We start from the raw sequence: 22,023 nt of genomic DNA on the forward strand, positions 1-22,023 counted from the left end.
CATTTTATTAACTATTATCTTTATTTAATTTATAAACGTTTTTAATTATATAAAATAAAATAAAAACATATATAAATAATTTAAAATAAAATATTCTATATTTAATTAACACATTAAACTATTTAAAAAACAATAATACATACATATAATAACAAAATAAAAACATTAGTAGCTAAAACGTTGGATAGCGAAGGGGTAAAAATTATTATTCCCACTCCAGTGAGTGCAACAGTAGGGAAAAATCTGGATAGCGTAGGTGTAAAAATTACTATTCCTACTCCAATTAGTGTAACAGTAGGGAAAGCACTGGATAGCAGAGGGGTGACATTTACTATTCCCACTCCAGTGAGCGCAACAGTAGGGAAAGCGCTGGATAGCGGAGGGGTAAAAATTACTATTCCCAATCCAGTGAGTGTAACAGTAGGAAAAGCGTTGGATAGCGGAGGGTAAAAATTACTATTCCCACTCCAACGAGTGCAACAGTAGGGAAAGCGTTGGATAGCGTAGGGGTAAAAATTACTATTCCCACTCCAGTGAGTGCAACAATAGGGAATGCGTTGGATAGCAAAGGGATAAAAATTACTATTCCCACTCCAGTGACTGCAACAGTAGGGAAAGCGCTGGATCCCAAAACAATAAAAAACAAAATCATCAACATTTTTATTAAATTTAATTTCCAATATTAACATAATTAATATATACATTTGAATATATTATTATTAACAAAGATAATAAAAAATTATTAATTACACATTATTTAACACTACAATATCCACAACACACACCTACAATTAATTACACAATTAAATGTAATAATTACTAATTAATTAATGAAAATGAATTTATTAATTAATCAATAAAAAATAATTACCTACCACCTTGCACACCTAAAATTAATTACACAATTGCAATTACTAATTACTAATTAATTAATGGTAATTAATTTAAAAATATGTAATACTTCATCAATAAAAAAATGAATTACTTATCACCCTTCACACAATTTACACATATAAACACCACAAAACAACACCTAAAATTAATTAAACAATTAACTTAATTAATTATCAATTGACTAATTGAAATTAATAACTAATTATTAAACTATTGTTAATGAATCAATTAACACATTAATTATTCAATACATTTTATAAAATGTAATTACTACTCACCCTATTTCCCTATAAACCCACAACCCGCTACGGAACTAAAAAAAGCAGAATTAAACTTAAAATAAATCAATAACTAGTAAAACTCTAAAACATATCATTAAAAACACTAAAATACATTAAATTATTATTAAATCAATATTTTTGTTAATCATATTTTTGTAAATGATATTTATTACAAAGATATTGTTGTAATTGATATTACTTACCTGTAAGTCAATATTCTTGTCAACTATATTTTTGCGTCGATATTTCTGTCCCACGATATTTCTCCGTCGATATTCCTACCTGCACTGGCCTCCTTATCATGCCATGTATGTAGTCGTCTATCTTGACTGAAGATGGCTTGACCGCTACTGACAATGCTTCAAATGTAGACGTTTACATGCTATTATCGTCAACTGTACGACATGAGGATGAGCGACTGCAAGGCCACTTTAGCTGAGTACTTAGCCAATGTGGCCATGGTGTAAATTGAACCTGGAGAGCAACAATTTCTAGCTGTCCCTATTACATGCAAGGAAATAATACAAGCTACTGAAGCCCTCAACGGCTCTAAGGTTCCGGGTTTAGATGGTTTTACTGGGAATGTCTACAAAGTGTACAGGTTCATCTTAGCCCCGCACCTTCTGGAGGTTTAAGCTGAATCCCTCGAAGCAGACACACTCCTTCCTACCCTGTGTAAGGCCATCATTACCTTGCTGCCTAAACCTGACAAACCAGCCCACCTGTGTACCTCCTACAGACCACTATCACTCTTGAACCATGACAACAAAATATTGGCTAAGGTGATAGCCACCCGCCTCTTCCTTTTAATGGATCATATAATCTCTCCCATGCGATCTGGCTTTGTCCTTCATCGCTCCACCTCAATCAGTCTTTGCACCATTTTCGCTGTACTGAACCAGATCTCACCTACCATTTCCGCTGTAGTCACCCTACAGGATGCTGAAAAAGCATTTGACTTGCTTGAGTGGTCCTTCCTACAAGCAGCACGGATCAAACTGGGAATGACTAACAATTTCAGGGACCTCCTTTTGCTACTTTATAAGAACCCCCTGGTGCACCTTCAGGATGAATCGCACGCTATTGGAATCCTTTCCGATCACTCACTTTGGGTACAAGGCAGGGTTGCCCGCTCACCCCCCTTTTGTTTATTATTGCCATGACCCCCTTGATAGACACCAACAGAAGCACCATCCCCACAGGTGCCTCAGATTCCGACACTGCTCCCGGCTAGCCAAACTCTACGCAAATGATACATTGTTGTTTGACCATGACCCATCTATCAATTTACCCCCTCTCATTTGTGAAGTGATACGCTTTGGGACCTCTTCCAGGTTATTAATTAACTGGCACATATCAGAGCTGTTTCCATTGACGGAGGCCACTAAATCACTTTATCTTGAATACCCCTTGTGCTGGTGCACTGATTCCCCTATATCCTTGGGCATCTTTTTACATAGAGCTAAATCAGAAGTTATCCTGCATAAATATGGCCCAGCTGTAGACAAACCCACTTCCCAAATGGGATGATGGATTAAACTGCCATTAGTTATGTCAGGACACATTGCCATTATCAAAATGGTGGGCCTTCCCAAGTTTTTATAGCTTTTCCCAACTATCCCCATCGCTTTGACTGATACTCTTTTTGCCACTTTGCGGGGCTGCCTGACACAACTCATCAGGCCGGCTGTTGACTCCGCATTTGGGGTTCCTGGCCTCCAATTATTTTATTTGGTGGCACAATCCCACTTCGCTCATTACTGGTATCATCCAGATGCTAGGTTACCATATCTTAAACCCAAGATGGCTCAAACACCACATCTCCCTCTATCCTACTTACTCAATCAGGGAATTCCACAACACCCCACTAACAAACAGCCCCTCTCCACACCACGTGTTGGGGTTTGCCAAAACTACGGCCTTACCTGGGCTGGAAGATTTTTGTACCCTTTTATTATACCATCTCAAATAATCCATAGATAGCGCTCACACAGAAATGGTAGGTACAGCGTTCACATGCATCATACCAGCTATCTGTTATGGGTACCTTGTACCTTAATGGAACCTTGAAACCCAGTTCCACCTTGGCGAAGGGTAAGAACCCAACCCACATGGACACATTTGTCTTCTACCACCTATATAGTACACTACGTTCCACCCTGCCAACCTATCCTGAGGAGTCCAAAGACTTTCCTCCACTCACCTTGGTAATATCTACCCCAGATAATAGTCATTTAGTGTCCTGCTATATCACACCTCCTTGCAACTGCGCCTTGTTGGTCCAGAAAAATCTAGAACTGCATGGGAACATGACTTGGGATACATTATTCCAGATAAAACTTGGTCCTACTGTTGTATGCAAACCAAACTTTTATCCAACAACCACCAACACAAGGTGTTGCAATACAAATACCTTCCCCAAGTTTATATAACTTAGAAAGCATTAGCTAAACTCAATCCCACAAGACCACACCACTGCCCCAAACGTAAAATGAGCCAAGCTGATAATGTGCGCTTGACATGGAACTGCGCTGTGATAGCATCGTATTGGGGGGAGATTGTTTCTACAATATCCCCTATGACTGACCATATACTCTACCCTCGTCCCCTGATGGACCTGCTGGGTTATGTTAAACCTCTACCCCCAGTCTGGTGACGTTTTACAACCATTGCGCTACTACTAGTTAAACAACAGGTCTTTGCTGGTATATTGTGATACAACCAGTGAGCTTTATTCTTCATTGCAACTGCCAACATCCAGAGCAAGGGATATCTGGCAGGCACTCTGAGACTGACTTTTAACATTGGACTCTGATGAGGAGCACGAAACCGTAGACTAATGTCTTTTTTCCCTGATCTGTTCTTTGTATGGCACGTGGTTTACTTATGGCATGTACCTCATGGAACAATTGCATTGCTTTGCTTTCACTATGTGCCTGCAATGCTGAGCTTCGAGACTGATTTTTCTTTTTCTTTTGGCTAATTTTTCCCCTTTCTTTCTGGGAACGTTCATGTGAATAATGTCTTTTACTGTTTCCATCTGTGTAGCTTGTTTGGATTATTTCAGCAAAACTGATAAAGTTAAAAACAAAAACATTTGCCTCAGTAGGGTAGGTCTTTCTCCACTATGACAAGGTGAGCTGACATACTGTAGCAGGCAGCAGTTACTCCCATTTCCTCCCTTTCATGCCACTGGTCTGAGGGCACAGTAACCAGTGTCCTCTTATCACAGGGAGCCCCCATCATCCTCTGTCCCCGCGACCATTATCTTATCACTCATCACTGTGAGCTGCACATCATCCCTCTCCCTCACAGCTTGCCCTAGTCCCATCAGCCAACATTCCTAACACTATCCCCAGGAGTTCATACAATTTAAAGGTCTGCTCTGAATGGGCTCATGTGCCAGCTTAGTGGGCAGCATGCTCCTCCCCTCCCCTCCCCTCTCATCACTTATGTGCACCCCCAGAAAAAAAGCACCACAGACCCTGAAAGGAGCATCCAACCCCAGTATGAAGACTTCTGCCCTGAGAGATACATGTAAAAATCTATTCCCCAATTATTTGCAACCAATATTTAAACACCCCAGGAACCATGTTTTACTCCCTATGGATGCAAATCTATGGTTTGGTAAAGACTGCGCCCTTTGTGTCCTACTTAACCAATCAAAAGCTGGTATCACTCAGCGTAGGACTGAGATGGCCAGCAGTCTACCTAGACACGGGGAGCACGGCAGGCCCACCATGGGTAGGGGGGAGTGCAGCAGCACTCTCCTGCTCCTCTCATTTCTGCGGGGACCCGGGGAGGGAATATTGGGCCCTCTCTGCTCTTCTCTCCTCTTTGGGGGAGGCGCAAATGCACTCCCTCAATCTCTTCTGCCACTGGGGCCCAGAAATAGGGTCCTGTATCCCCATCCATAAACCAGCCTGGGGGTTGGGGTCCCCAGGGCCTCTGGTCACTGGGGAGATGGCCCCACGCACACCCCCTTCCGTCATGAAAAAAATGAATAGATCCCCTGGCCCACACAGGTGGTATGGATCAGCTGGGCTGCTGCGTAGATCCACACACTCTGCGATAAAGCTGGGGGGGTCAAAGTTCAAATCCCTTGTCTCTTTGTATCTTCTGCCCCGTTGGGCCGTTTTTCAATATCTTGGGTTCATATTGATCCTAGTGGTGAGCCCTAGCCACCTGGGGTACTTTCCTCTGGTCTCCTGGCCTAAAAGGTGGCAAACTTTGCTAGGGGCTGGTTCCACTGGCTGCCTGTGCCAGCCCTTGTCATCTGTTTCCTTTGGGGTTTCTCTTCTTGGTGCAGAAGCCTAGTCTTTTCCCCAACTACCCCTCAGTGGATGTAAGAAGGACAGCTTCCCTGATCCTGGGGATAGCCCCACTGGTCCAGGGGGTCAATTGAAGTTAGAATTCTTAGTTTAAATGGGCATCAGGGGGTTCCTTCTTACAATTTTCCATGGCTGCCCCATTGTCCAGCAGAAGAACACAACCAAGAAAGAGCTCCCCCTTGCTCAAAAGCTTTTAAGTGGGGACGGAAGGTTCCAGAAGCGAGGCACCTCTGGACTATCCAGGGGGGACATATCACCTCTCTGCCCCATGTTAACCCTTCTGCAGAGCCTGCTGGGACATTTCAAAATGGCATCACACAAGAGTCACTAGTCATATCTACTCTGGAAAACTCAGCTCCTTCCCTGGCTGCCATCACTGCCAGGGATTCCAACCAAATATTTAAAGGAAGCCCCCTACGGTGTTGGCTCCAGAGGTCTGGGCTCCCTGCTTTGTTCTGTGCGCTTGGGCTGGCCCATCCCTGGTAGAGAGTGACAACAGATTAGCTAATGCAGATCCTTCTTCTCCATCCCTTTCCTCCTCAGAAGCTGAGTAAAGCATTGTTAATTGCTCCCTTTGTGTGGGCAATCCTTTGTTCCTGCTGCTGGAGAGAAATGTAATAAACTTGGCACAGCAGCGTGACAAAGGGCTTGGGCTCTGATCCTGAGCTGAGCCAGAGAAATATGACAATCTTGAATGACCCGTAGGCTGTACAGATATCTTCTTGGAACTTTCATATTTGATTTTGGGATACAGATTCCACCCCAGGTTGATACTTCACTGGTCTCTGTAGGTCAAAGGGAAGTGAAGCTGCAAGCTATGGTTGTCTTCCCCATAGGTGTACAATGAAGTGTCACTGCAGACAACACAGTAAACCACACTGACTTTCCCTATGAGTGTACACTAACATGCAGCCTACCTCAGGTCAATATTCAATTCTGCAGAGTTCCCTCTGCGCCAGGCTACCTGTGCGCAGTTACCTGGCTATGCACGAAAGGAGTCTTCCACGTGGAGCCCTCACACATGTGCACGCATGTGTGCACAAGTGTTTACTTTACTTTACTTTACTTGTGGACTTGTATAGCGCAGCGAATCATCCCCAAAGGGATCTCTCAGCGCTTCGAAGAGAAGGTCATACTGGGCAAATATAACTAATAGAGCCATGTCTTTAGAAGTTTTTTGAACATAGTGATCTTGTTACAGGCTCTGGTGTTCTGTGGTAGTTTAAGTGTTCCAGTGTAAATATCCAAGTACCCCTTAGCCTTGCTGCGTCACAGTGGTCTTATCTTAAAAGGCGGTAAACATTAGCATTCCATTTACTGCGAGTTCACTGTGGGTGAGTTTCTGGTTATGAGGTTCACCCACAGTAGGAAGGTCTAAAATCAAAATATCAAAAAGCAAAAAATCCAGACCAATTTAATGGCAGAACCCATTGCCTTACACTGACCAATTACAGATGGTTTCGGCTAGATCCAGTTGCTGAGATATTAGTTTTAGAAATCTATTGAACTGCATAGGAGATTATTCTATTTGATTACAGTTGGGTCTTGAAAGTGGGTATTGACACCTGTGGGCATCAGCTAGCACAATATCCCTTGTGTGTTTCTACAGGACAGTCATAGAGAGAACAGATACCATGGAAGAACACACACAGATAAGACCTGTAATTGCCTGATCAAGTTAGGGTTTGGCCATAACTGATAGATGTGAAATTGGTATATTACTAGAATATCATGGTTTGAAATGTCACCTGATAGTAAAGTCAGGCCTTATAAAAAAATACCATAATATCACTTACTGGAGTTAATAAAAGAAATTCTACACGCAGTAGGACAATAGTTGTATGAAGTATAAGTCCACGATATTCTGAATTACAGCTGACGAGCTACCAGTGTGACATACAACTGCATCAGCACAATGCTCTGGACCTCCACTTGCCACAGCCTATAGTGAACTCCATGATATTGGCATGTGCTCTTTAGCACCTCCTTGAGGCTGAAAGGTTTTTACTGATGAGGCAAATGAATACACTCTTTTTTTATTCAGGTACTCTGCATGCTTTGTTTTCTAGAATGTATTGGCTGGTCAGGCAGTGCCTGGGAACCTAGGCACGTTCTCCACCGGGCTGTACAGCACAGAAAGCCGGAGAACATGCTAAATAAGCATGACTGTTTGGCGGCCAAACAGTCATGTGCACTTAAGGAGTGCAAACCACTCCTCACTCTGATGGCGGCAAACTCAGCCCGCCCCGCCCTGCCCAACCTTGGTCTGGTCCTGAACAGAAAAATTAAATGATAATAACATCTTGTTATTATCATTTTATTTTTATTTTTTGCGCTACCCAAATATCAGTGGGGCAACACTCCTCCGCCTTAGAGGAGGAGCCACCACTGTATATTTTGGTTTTTAATGTCACCTAGAAAACAGACTTAGGGTTCGTGCCTCTGAGGCAGTCAGAATGTGTGTGTGTGCTCAGAGAGAAGTATTTATGATCGTATTGCATGAGATACAGTTATTTTATTTGCTCCCCTTTGTTCTGGTAGCCTTACATTTTGTATTCATTTTGAAGTGGTGTTGGTTGCCACGCATTTGAGAAGTGCCTTAGGGCCAGATGTAGGTAAAAACCAAATTGCGAGTTCTTGAAAGCGATTTTCACCGAATCGCTATTAAGAGCATGCAAACTTCGATGCAGATACAAATTCTCTAAAAGTTAGCGATTCAGTAAAAATCACTAAATCGATACCGAATCCATATTACCACATCAGTATTTGCGAAATTGCTATTTAAAAAATTAGCAAATTAGCGAATCTGCTCTTCTGGTGCACCCTGATGACATCACAACCAGGAAGTGGCCTGACACATGCTGTTTCACTGAGCCAGAAGCTGTGGGAGAGGCACAGTAATTACCAAGCAGACCCCAAATACAAGTATCGATATACAGGAGAAGGGAAAGGAGCCCGCAGAGAAGAAGAGGAAACACAAATTCAGCGAAAAGGGGTTGGAGGTCTTAATTGAGGAGGTGGTAAAGACTCACAAACAGTTGTTTGGGAAGAAATCTCTGCATGTTTCTGAGTCGCAGAAACGTGAGATATGGCAAGAAATACAAGGAAAAATAAATGCCATTGGTGCCACACAGCGCTCCATTCACGAGCTGAAGAAGCGCTGTTATGACCTCTGCTCCCATGCCAAGGAGAGGATGGCTGACAGGCTCAAACAAGCTAATCAGACAGGTGGTGGAACATCCACTGCACCAGAAACAACACCCCTGGAAGAATTGGTGGAGTCCACTCTCCAGCCTGAGACCATCCTTGGCATTGGAGACGCAGACAGCTCAGCCAGAGGAAACAACAGACAAGGTAAGATGCATGCACAGCATGGTGTTCCCCCTCCCCAATCCCCATTCCCCAATCCCCAATGAGCAAGTATGAATCCCAGTCCATAATTTGCTAACAACCAGCAATGCATCTTGGGGATGTAGTCCTAATTAACACATAGCATACCAGTGAGTCAACTGAACCCAAGTGCATGTGACCCAAATCAGTAAATAAGCAAGCTGGGGACTGTTGGTTTGAATGGCATTCGTGTAATTTATTGAAACACAAATACTGCAAGGCAAGTCAGTAAATTGACATTCTGTACCCACAGGCGAACATACACCCCAGACTGCTGCGAGGGAGTCAGAAGAGGCACCTAGGAGACACGACAATCAGGAGGAAGAGACCCTGTCACCCGCCGATGTCCCACCTCCACCACCACCATCACCACCACACAGACCCAGGAGGTACACAGTGGGTAGCCTTCAGGAGATGGAGGGGTCAAAGGAGGAGAGCACGGGAGGCCCACAGTCCATGCAGGAAGAGGCAGAACAGACTCCAGAGACACAGTCACCCATAGAGCGTTGCCCCACAAGTCCCCGACGACGCAGACCAAGGGCACACAGTCCAGATGTACAGGGTGAAGATTCCAGTGTATTTGCAGTTCTGGATGGAAACATGTTGAAGGTGCAGTGGCTGCAAGGGAAGACAATGCGGTCAATGCAACACCAGATGGTGGCCATGAACAAACACATGAGGGACATGAAGGAGGGCATAAATAGACTCAACAACACCGTTGCAGAGGGCATGCAGGACATGGCTGAGGCTGGAAGGCTGTTGTGCAGCAAAATGGACATTGAACGCGGGGCAAGGCGCAGGGATAAACAGCACATGGAAGGGTACACAAAGGCGGTGAACCGCCTATGTAATGCCACCTCTGTCCTTAGCAAACGCTCAGTGGCCATTCAGTTGGAAATGGCCCACTGCAGCCAGGCTGTCGCTAGGGGGTTGGTTACTGTCACCACTGGGTTAGAAGTGCTCCAGACAACACACATCGCTGCCACAGGGTCTGGGGATGGTGGTGAAAGTGAGGAGGTAACAAGCCACAGCAGCATCACTCCACCTATTGCAGAGTCCAGGAGGCGCAGTGCAAGGCAAGGTCCAGCCGCAGGACAGTCCTCTAGGGAGGGCAGTGTGCAAAGTGCACGGAGCAGTGCTGTGCGTGGCTGCAAGAAATGAAACCATGCTTCAGCTGACATTGGGAGATGGGTGAAGTAACCCATGTGACCAACAGATAAGGGATGACAATGAGCATGCAGTGTATCAATGCCATGCTGGGATTGTTGAGGCACTGAGAGGCCAATATGGTGCATTCCTATTGCCTGATTTAAGGTCAATAAAACACTGTTACACAATTGCAATTACTCGCTTTGTCTCATTACTTACTCAGAAATAGTTGTGTGTGATCTCTGCATGTCTGTGTCTCCCATCTGGCGCTGCTACGACACCTGCTGCACGGTGCAGTGGCTGTAGACATTCCTCATCCTCATCACCTGATTCAGTGAGTTCCACATGTGTTCCCTCCTTTGTGGCCAGGTTATGAAGCATGGCACATGTTGCTATTATTTTGCAGCAGATCAGAGGGCGGTACTGCCGTGCACCTCCACTTTTGTGGAGGCAGCGGAACCTGATTTTCAGGAGTCCAAATGTGCGCTCCACCACATTTCGCGTAGATTTATGGGCCACATTAAATCTCCTCTCACTTGGGGTAGATAGGCTGAGGTATGGAGTCAGGATAAATGCCCACAGCGCATATGGCTATCACCTAAGTGATAAAGGAAGAAACATTATTCAGAGTCAACAACAGATACATCCAAGGTATACATCAGGGTGTGTCATATTGGTTTACCTAGCAGGTATCCTTCTCCAAATTCACCCCCAGCCAGACGTGTATAGATCCCACTGTTCCTGAAAATGTAGGAGTCATGTGTGCTCCCTGGAAATTTTGCTAAAAATCGGTGATGATGTGAGACGCATCACAAATGACATGTACGTTGATTGAATGTGTTGATTTACTTTTCCGATATATGTACTCAGTAGTATGGGAGGGGGCAGATTTGAATATGTGTCCCATCGGTGCACCCTATAACATGTGGGAACTGGGTCTTCTGATAAAAATCCATCTTTATCTTATGCAGTTCCGTCTGTGTGCTGGGGAACCGGATATAGTGGTGCATTCTTTGCATCATGGGATCCAGGAATGTGTTGAAAAAGCGTGACAGGCAACTTTGTGAGACACCATCCACAGCTATAACCCCCTGGTAACAACCTGATGCAAGTAGGTGCAGGCAACAAAGGACCTGTACATGTGGTGGCATTGCGTGCGCCCTTGGTGTCTGTTGCTCCATGATTGGGTGCAGGTCACGTATCAGGTCTAGGATGGTGGTGGGGTGAAGCCTGTACCTCTCATGGATTTCTGCATCTGTGAGTTGGAATAGTGTAATGTGCACTCTGTATACGCGTTCCTGTTGTCTCCAGATCCTCAGTGCTGCTGCTGCTTGCATCCGCATCTGCCTTGCAATGACATAGAGGGCTGTCATTGTGTTAATGCTGATGCATTCTGGGGCTGTTTAGATGCAGAGCACCTGCTTACCACCTGCTTTAAGTCAGTGTTAATTTGCGACACCAAAATAGTGATTTTTCAAATAATCTCAATTTGCGATTATTTGTACATTGGTTTGCGAATTTGTATTGCGATTTCTTATTTTGCGAATCACAAATTCGAGAGTTGGTGTGATATATTCGCCAAACATCACATGTTATGTTGCAGATAAAAACAAATGTATATGCCTCTCTTGTTTAAAGGACTGTGACTTTCCAACATCTCTCTATATAAACAAACACTGGCAATGACTAAAGGTACAACTTGTAACTGGGGAACTTTCAATGAAGGTAGCACATTAAAGCAGGCAGTATTTGAATATAGCGTTTTACCTCTGTCTTTCCTTATTATGAGGCAGTTTCAGGAGTTATTGTTGCTTAATTTGATGACAAGAGGGGCATATTTACAAGGGAATTGCGCTACTGAAATCTCACCTTTTTTGACATTCTGGGGCGCAATGTCTTGCACGATATTTCCAAAGGGGCGTTAAGCCACTTTTTGTGGCTTTACACTGCGTTGTAAATATGGTACCCTTTCACCCAGGTGTCTGCGTGAAAGGTGTGTGCAATGGGTGTTGCTGTGGGAGTTCCCCCACAACACTCATTGCTTTTTGACGCTGCATCAGATTCACAAGGAGGTGTACTGCTGAGGCAGCGCCAAAAACTAACGCCAAGCAATAACAGGTGTAAGAATGGTGCAATGAAGAGAAATATTTTGGGGTTTATTTAAAAGAAACTGTTGCATCGGCATAGATGTATCAGTTTCCCTGCGAATGCATGCAAAACCCTTGCACCATCATAGATGCGCTATATTTACAATACGATGCACCATGGCGCAAGGATTGGCAGATGCGTCAGAAATTCTGATGCTTCTGTCAGCACAATAGTTACACATTGCTGGAGTTGTGTTGCAAGCACGACGCAACTCCAGCAATGCATGGGGAGGCCTATTCTTAATACACTGCTCTAAGCAGGCGTAGGGTTTTGATGCAGTGGCATCCTAGAAGTGACGCAGTGAAATCTTGTAGATTTCACTGCATCACTTCTATGGGGCTGCCCCGCGTGGGAACACCCATCCTGCATAAATTGTACCTGACGCAGGTGTAATGTGTCGCAGGGCTTTACAAGGTGACGCATCTCCCTAGATGCGTCACGTTGTAAATGAGTCTCAACATGGCGCATTGTTTACACCGCCGATGCATTACAAAAAAAGAAAAATGTCACAAAGGCGGCGCAAAGTGTTGCATGGGGGTTTGTTAGTCTGCCCCTTTATTTCTCCTCGGTTTTGCTTTTTCTATGTGTGCTGCAATCTGCAGCACACATAGAAAGAGCAAAACGCCATTAATGATTGTTTATGTGCAGGAACGTGTCCCTTCCTGCCCATTAACAATCATTCCCTGTAACGCAGGCACCCTTGCACTATGGTGCACAGATGTCTCTGTAGGCACTAGGCAGCTATTTTTAGTGCCAGCCATAGGTAAAACACAGGGGTGCATCGTATTGTGAATATGTCACATCCTTGTGTTTGAGAAATGGTGGAGCGCGGCGCTGCAAAATTTGCTGTAGCTCCGTGCTTCATCATTTCCTTGCAAATATGCCCCTGAATGTAGTGACCCCTAAAGGATGCTTGAATTGGCCAGACTAGGGGGCATATTAGCAAGAACCTTGTTAAAATTATCGCCGTTTTAGCGGCAGGAAACTGCCGCTAAAACGGCGATAATAGGCTTGCTAATATGCGTTATAGAATTCCAATAGAAGCCCAGGTTAGATGTCCTGCACATCTAACCTGGTCTTCTATTGGAATTCTATAACGCATATTAGCAAGCCCATTATCGCCGTTTTAGCGGCAGTTTCCTGCGCTAAAACGGCGATAATTTTAACAAGGTTCTTGCTAATATGCCCCTAAATTTTGAAATGCTGACTTTTAAATTAAAATTAACATCTGTAACAATGGCACATTCAGGGAGCATTCTGTCCTGAAGGAACCAGGAAATATTGAAAACTGTGCTCCTCATTACAAGATCAAGGCTAAATTCCAATCTGTGTGCAAACACAATTATGAGCTATGTAATAACTATCATATCATCACAGTGCAAAGAAGTTGCTGTGCAATGAGATTAGTATAGTGGCACATATACATATTTACAAGTGACACTAGGACCATGTACACAGAGGGCAAACTAATAGACGAAGACTATATGGCCTATTATATGGTATCTTAAATAATGCTGTTCACTTATCTAGGTGCCAATAGCATTATGATACACAGACAAGTGACAGTGCATTGTCTCTAAAATCTTCCAAATGACGTGCAACCCATTTGAAAACATTGTTTAAGATCATCAATAGACAGATAATATAGATTGGACCAATTTTTACGTTGCATTCTGATATTTGAAGTCCTGAATGCAGAGCGGGACAAACACACACCAAAATCCCCCAAATACAATTTAAAATTCAGGGCTGGATGCATTATTTATACATGAGCCTGGTAAACATCAAAGCTCAATGTTTTTATCAATATGTGGTAATAAAACAAGTTAACAAAATGTATTATGAGGCAATTCACTTTGTTGCGTGGGTAGTCAGTTTCCAAAAAGTACATGCACTTTGGGTTTGTACACTTTTTTGGTTTAAGTTCACCCATATTTGGTGTGTTGGAAAAAAAGTGCAAACCTATTTTCCTTCGCGCCACAGAAGATCATTTTCTAGATCACATGTATGACGTGTCCATCCTGCACAAAAAAAATCCTGCATGCAATGTAGGCACCCTTGCACCACTGTGCAAGGGTGCCGGTGGTGCAAGGGTTCCTGCTTTTGGCACTAGGCAGCCAAAAGAGCACCAGCGCAGGGGAAAGGCACGAATGCATCACATTCCTTATATACGGCACATTCCTGCCCTTTCCCTGTCACACAGTGCAGCGCAGCAAGATGACTTGCTGCGCTGCACTGCGTGACCTGGCTATAAATATGGTTCCAAGAGTCCATGCACAAGATGCACCTTGAAAATATTCGGTGTGCAAGTCATGCAACAAGCATCACGTGAAAATGTGATAAAATCGCTCCCAGATTACAAAAAAGTGTATTTCTTTAGCATGCTGAAGTGTTAACTCTAATACACCAGATTAAATCACTGCATTGAGATGTATTTACTAAAAGTTAAAGTTTCAAAATATGAATGTAGGAAGCTGGCTCTCCATACACTATACAAAAAAGAGGTATAGTGTGCAGAATGTCCAGTGGATCATCAGAGGCTAAAGTAGATAACATTAATGCTCTCTTTTGTGATAGTGTGGGCGTGCAGTTAGGCTTATCAGACAGGAGTGTTAAAAATGAGAGACGCCCTCAATAATTAAATATGAGACCAATTTATGAAACTAATACTTAGTTATATTTATTTTGTAGAACAAGAGAACTTCCTCTTATGAAAATACATTTTGCAATAGAAATATTTTTCAATGTAAAAAGTGGACACAGTGCAATTTTCAGACCTTGCAATGTTAACCTTTGGGAGGAAGAAAATATTCAACATACATAAAGGCAACATCATTTTACAAGGCCAGTCTTCCGAAGTAAAGGTCAGTATTGGGCAAGGTTCAGTTCAGTACCAACAGTACACCCCCCCGCGGCACAGGGGAGGCCTGGTGCAGGGTGCCCGTTCCACTTTGGGCGCCCAATACAAAGTAATGGGAACTGAAATCGGACAGAGGCTGCTTACAAGTAAGTAGCAGCAGCTTGGGGGACCAGTCTTCAGGGGTTGAGGCCAACACTGGACAGGGTGCTAGGCAGCACCAACAATATACCACCAGTAGCACAGAAGTGGGCATGTGCAGGGTGCCAACACAGCGGCAGGTGCCCAATAACAACCAATTGAGGCAGGCTAAATTGGAAAAGGGCTGAAAGCTCAGGCCAGGAAGCAGGTTGAAGGAAACCAAAAGCTGTAGAGGTAAGTTGTGATGCTTGTAGTCTATGGGACACCTTTTGTTCTCTTCACCAAGGCCCAGTATGGACAGGTTCAGGGAAACAGCTTACTGGAGCAGGTCACTGTTGAGAGGGGTCTCCACGCAGAGGCTGCAGGCGACATCAAGGAATCTGGGAGAGGTCCGCTCATGGTGGATTTGGGCTCTGGAGCCCTGGGGAATCTTGCTAGAAGTGTGCCACTTAGATTCAGGCCGGAGGCGTTGGGGACAGAGGTAGAACCGGAGGCAGACTTCACGGTTTTTCAGGTCACAGAGTCTTTACTTTGAAGATGGTTGCTTTGTGAACAGGTCCACTCCTTCTGAGGAGATATTGGTCTTTATCGAAGGAAGGCAGCCCTCCCAAGGTTCTGGAGGTCACTGAGCTGCAGGAAAAGTCGTCTTTTGGTGCAGGATCGCCAAGGGTTGCAGAGAGGCTGGTTAGGCTGGGACCAAGTCAGTAGTTCTCTGCATTCTTCTCTGCTGGTGCAACTCTGTGGTGTCTGGCTCTTCTTAGATCATCAGGAACTGCAGTTCAGGGTCTGGGGATACCACCTAAATACTAGATTTAGGAGTGTTACAAGGAAGTGACAGGTAGGGGCCAATGGGCCCCTCTCCTGGGGTGTCTACATCCTCTATTAGGTCCACCTCCTGAAGGAGGAGGACATTGTCCTAGTCCTAATTGGATAAGTCCCACCAACTTCAAGTTGGTGGGCACTGAAAAGTCTACTTCACATTGCCTCCAGGACCTGAGGGATGGAGTTGGCAGAGGGGGGGGTACACCTCCTATTCTTTCTATGTTTTCCTGCCTGTACTCCTGCTAAAAAGGGGGTGAGGACAGGAAGGGGGCATGCTCCCTCTAATAGGAGAGGTTGGAGTTGAATTACAAAGGCAGCAAGGCCTTTAAAGTTACCCGCCAAGGATGGCTCTTCCTGACCGGGGGAGGTGTGAACACCTCCACCCAGGAAAGGTATTGTTTTTGACCTCAGAGGGCGCAGGCACTCTACCCTGGGTGTAGCAGGCTTACTCAGGCCAGTCAGTGACCACACTCAGGATTGGTTGGATTCAGGTGGCCCCTTTAAAGGCCCTCTGAGTGCAATTTTTAATAAATCTGACACTGGAATCTGTGCAGGCTTATTATGCTGAGATGTTTGGTACCAAACATCCCATATTTCAGTGAAGCCATCATGGAGTTGGGGAACTCATAATGACGAGTGTCCAGCCCATGTACTTACTATGGCTCCACTGGTCACTTACAATATTCAAGAATTTACAAGAATATTGCAAGGGTATATCTGCTCATGCAGATATGCCCTCTCAGGAGATATAGTGCACCCTGCCTTAGGACTAAGGCCTGCTGGAGGGGTGTCTTTCCTATATCTCATGCAGTGTCTATGGACCTGGCACACAAGGATGTGTGCCATGTAGACTCTTCAATTTTTTCTGCACCAAGACACGCAGGCTGCATGTGCTTGGTGAGGTGGCACAATTTGTGCTGCAGCCTTTAGGGATCCTCTTTCACCACATGGCCCTTGGTACCAGGGGTGCCTTTTACTAGGGGCTTACATGTTAACTAAAGGGGTGCCAATCATGGAAACAACAGGTACAGTTTAAGGAAAGACATCTGGCACAGGGGACCTGTTTGGCATGGACCCTATACACATCCAGTTGGAATTACATCATTCTCCAAGCACAATGTGGGAGCTAACCATGTCCAAAAGAGGAACTTCCCTATAATGAACTTAAAAACATTCATGTCCCCTAGCCCCACCACCCTGATGACAATGTCACTAGAGAACTCAGAAGCAAGTGAGTTGTTATGTCCACCCTATATGTGGCATAGATTCTTGAAGATATCCACCCTATATGTGGCATAGATTGTTGCAGATGGAGCAACATTATAGTCAGTTAAATCAAACACAAGAGGTTTTTGTACACTGCACTTTCAGAACCTACTCACTTGAAGGTACTCTAATGAAATGAAATAAAAAAGAATTCATAAAGCACCCTAAACCAGAGGGTGTCAAAGTGCTAAGCCAGTCAAGAAACACATGCCTAAGCCACCAGGAGGGGGATTCCCATGGATCCAGAGTACTTGGGGGAGAAGAGCCAGGTTTTGAGGTGTTTTTGGAAAGCCGCAGAGAAAACAACAAGGGACCCCGAGTATATGAATATCTGCAGAGACTCTCGGGACAATACTAGGAGAAAACCCACCCTCGGAGGCAAGGGAGGAAGGTGTCACCTGGCAAAGGATACTGATAGGACGTACCTACGTCTCTAATTGGTAAGGGGGAAGGATAAAGCTGACAATATTCCTGTTTCAGAAATCTGAGTAGGTAAGGTGCTCCAAAGTTTATCTACAGCTTTGGAGAAAGAACGTCGGCCCCATCTGTCTTTGCAGATCATAAAAGACCACCACCTTCCTCCTAGATATCAATCTGAGCAGCCTATTGGGCACAAACCACTGAAAAGATGCGCAAATAAGCTGCGGTCCTTTTTGGTGCAGATCCAGAAAAACTGTGTATAACACTAATAATAACACGCTGCCTTACTGGAAGCCAGTGAAGGGCCTGAAGGCCTTCAGCAACAGAAAGAATTTTAGGAGTATTTAAAATAAGATGCAGAGTGGCATTTTGAATAACCTGAAGCTTGTTCAACGAAAAATTATAGATATTCAGATATAGGACATTGCAGTAGTCTAAAGGGAAGTAATCAAGGTCACTGCCGCTAATTTATGGAGCTCTGCCAGGATAAATGGGAAGATCCTTTTCAAAGAGCTTATGATGTTGACACACACATACTGGTAATGCTGTTAACTTGTAAAGTAAAAAGCATGGAATTATCATAACACCAAGGTTTTCAGCTGACATCACTGGGGTGGGTAAGGGACCACACGAATCGGGCCACCAAAGTTCAGAACAGATGGACCGCTAACCCCTAAAAACTAGGACCTCAGTTTTGTCCATATTCAACTTTAGAAAGTTGTCTTTCATCCAGTTACTGATTCCTGCTATGCTGTTCCTAAACGTATCTGCCACCAGAGGTATGCTGTCAGTTATTGACATGATGATTTGCATGTCATCAGCATTCGACAGAACGTGGAAGCCAAAAGAGTGCACCACTGCAGCTAGGGAAGGATTATAGAGATTTAAAAGGGTAGGGCTGAAGCACCAAACAAGGATGGCTGAAAGCCTTAGTCCTAAACTGCCCACAACAGACAGCCTGTACCCTATCTACGAGGAAGCAGTGTCGAAGACTGGGTGGCTTGGAACCCACTCCCCGGGGCTGTAAGCTGTGGATCATACCTAAACCAGAGACCATATCGAAGGTTGCCAATAGGCCCTGCATGTCTAGAACAGCAGCTCCGCCCTAGACAATCTGGCCTCTGATGCAGTCTGCTGCCAGTACTAGTGCAGTCTAGGTGCTGTGCCCACTAATGAACTCAGTCTAAGACGAATCAAGGAGATCATGGGAATTCATGAATTTCATCAGTTCCTAATTAATGTATTTCTCCAACATTTTGACAGGGGTAGGCAGTAAGGAAATGGGACGAAAATGTTTGAGGTCCTCCAAATCTAAATTGGGTTTCTTTGGCAGAGGGATGACAATGTCTTCTTTCCAGGGACTGGAATATGATCCAGCTTCCTTTACCTGAATAAAGGTCCTGGCCAAATGCTCAGTAATTGAATCAGGAGTGAGTTGAACATGTTTGGAGGGGCAGGGAATAAGAGGTGAACAGATTTATTACCCATTAGGAGTTCCTTAATTTGAGTTACGGTGGATGGAGCAAAGACAGATAGCAACAGAGCAAATTAGCTAATTAATTGCAGGAAGATTGCGAAGTATTCACAAGTTGCTGAGAGGGTGGGTTAGAGAGGCACTAATAAAATTAGAAGAATTTTTTGCCGATTTTTCTTTCTTCTAAAAAGCAGATGTTGCCTCAAAGATGGAGCGCTTATATGTTAAAAATAGACCTTTGTGCTTGTTTTTCTTGGCTGGATCCAAATGTATGCTCCATTTGCGCTCCTGTCTGTAGCACAGCCTTCTAAGATTTTAAGTTGCTCTGAAAACCAAGTAGCAGAAGATTAATATCTAGTATTTTCTTAACTTTCAAAAGAGAGACAATCTCTTAGCTGCCACCACCCAACTGGAGAAATCTTCCACAGGGTGACCAGAGAAAAGGGCTATGTATGATGCTTTGATGTTAAGAGCACTTTGCATGTACTAATGAGTGGTCTTACTTGTTTCTACCAGAATGAAGCCTACTGGGCATGAGGTTGGTGCCTACCAATGAATAAGGTGAGGTGATCGCAAAAGCCATCACCCGATGATCAGACCAGCTGAGAGGAATTATGTCCTTAATACAAAGGCCAATCGAGTTGGTAAAATTCCATCAGGAGTATGGCCGGCAGTATGAGTAGGAGAGTGACCCAATTTATTGAGGTGAGATAAACACCTAGGGGCAGATTTATGAAGGCCTTGCGCCGCCGGTGCGTAATTTTTTCCCATGTTAAAAATGACGCACCGGCGGCGCAAGGCCTTCATAAATCTGCCCCCTATTGCTTAGAGGTCCCCACACCGGACTGCAAGGTTTTTCTTTTAAATTGACTATTCTTAAACAAGAAACCTTTACTGGAATACTAATGTACCGACCACCTAGACCCAACAATAATTTCCTGGTCAACCTGCACTCGCTGTTAGAACCAGGTCTTCAATCTAGCAACTTTACTTTACTTGGAGATGTGAACTTTCAATTAGAATTTTCCACCCTCTTCTTCTTATTATTATTATTCTTGGAGCTTATAATGCGCACGGCAACCTCCTCTTAGATATGACTACCGAAATAGGTCTTAAACAACTGGTCAGCGATCCCACACATACAGCTGGTCATAATCCTGCTATGACCAACATCAAGACTCCCCGACTTTCCTGGTTAGACCACCGAGGGATATTTTTTGATTATAAGATAGCTCTCTCCTGTCGGGCAACTACAAAATCTGCAAATAAGGTCTACAGTAGACCTTGACATAAAATAGACTCTGCATCTTTAACTCACCATCTGGCACATAGCCTGCCAAACATCCACTTGGATGTTAATTCATCAGCTACAAATTATACTTCATGGCTTGAATCCACTTTTGCAAAACTAGCTCCCACTACATCAGCTACCAATCAAGCCCCTTGGTTCTCTGAAGCACTAAGTCTTGAAAAACAAGCATGCAAGAGGCAAGAGAGGATCTGGCGCAAATATTATGAGGACTCTGAAAAACAAAGATCTAAATCTGCCTTTGCTAAGTATAAAAAGATGGTTATAAATTAAAAAAGTCTCTACTACAACCAACAAATTGAAAATGCTGGCAATTCCAGCAAATAATTGTTTCAGGTCATAACGAAGCTTACTACAGTTTCTAAAAAAATTATTACAATGAGCAGTCAAGATTTCTGTGATACTTTGGGACGGACCTTTACAAATAAGGTTGATCAAATCTTTGACATGTTCGATAAATCCAATGACACCATCAAAAAACCTACTATTGACTCTGACGATCCTGCCAATTATCGTCCCATCTCAAGACTTCCCCTGCCAGCAAAAATTGTTGAGAAAATAATCAATGTGGAGTTATCCAATTTTACTCTCGATAATCAGATTCTAGACCCTAGACAATTTGGATTTAGAGCCAACCATAATACAGAGATGGCATTGATAAAAACTACTGAGGAAATAAGAAAGGCATTAGATAGTGGAGGTTCAGCAGCTCTTATACTGTTGGACCTATCTGCAGCCTTCGACACCATGAACCATAGGCTACTTGCCCACCATTTGAATGCTATAGGAGTTAAAGGGAATGCTCTTGCCCTATTAACATCTTCTCTGTTGGAGAGATCACAAACTCTGAACCCTGGCCAGTTTAAATCTTCACCCTTTACACTGTCATGCGGTGTTCCCCAGGGCTCCTCATTCAGGCCAAAGCTATTCAACACATATGTTGCAGAACTTGCCTCCTTAATCAATAGTTTTAACCTAAAACCAAACGTTCTATGCAGACGAAACCAAATGTGTGGTATCTGCTGTGGACAATAATTTTAACTATTCTGCAAGACTACATGACTGTATGATTGCTCTAAGTAGCTGGATGGGTAAACATTGCCTAAAGTTGAACTCAAGTAAAACCGAGGTCATACTTTTTGGCAATCTCTCTCCAGCATGGTCCCCTGCCTGGTGGCCGGATAGTCTGGGTTTATCCCCGCATCAGGAGACTAAAGCAAAAAATGTAGGCGTTATTGTGGATGACAAGCTTGGATACGAGGCTCAGGTGTCTACAGTAGTGTCATCTTTTTTTACCATCAAAACCTTAAGGAAAATGTTCCCTTTCATTCCTAGATACACCAGGAAAACTGTGGTCTCTGCACTGGTCGTGTCAAAACTGTACTATTGCAACAGCTTATACATGAGCCTCCAAGAAAATGTACTTAAGAAACTCCAGGTGGTGCTAAATGCAGCTGCCAGACTGGTTCTGGACATTCCCAAATATCAGTCGGTAACTTCAGGAACCGGGACCGTACATTGGCTCCCTGTTCGTCAGCTAA

Source organism: Lissotriton helveticus, chromosome 9 (assembly GCF_964261635.1).
Source record: "Lissotriton helveticus chromosome 9, aLisHel1.1, whole genome shotgun sequence".
Taxonomy (NCBI): domain Eukaryota; kingdom Metazoa; phylum Chordata; class Amphibia; order Caudata; family Salamandridae; genus Lissotriton; species Lissotriton helveticus.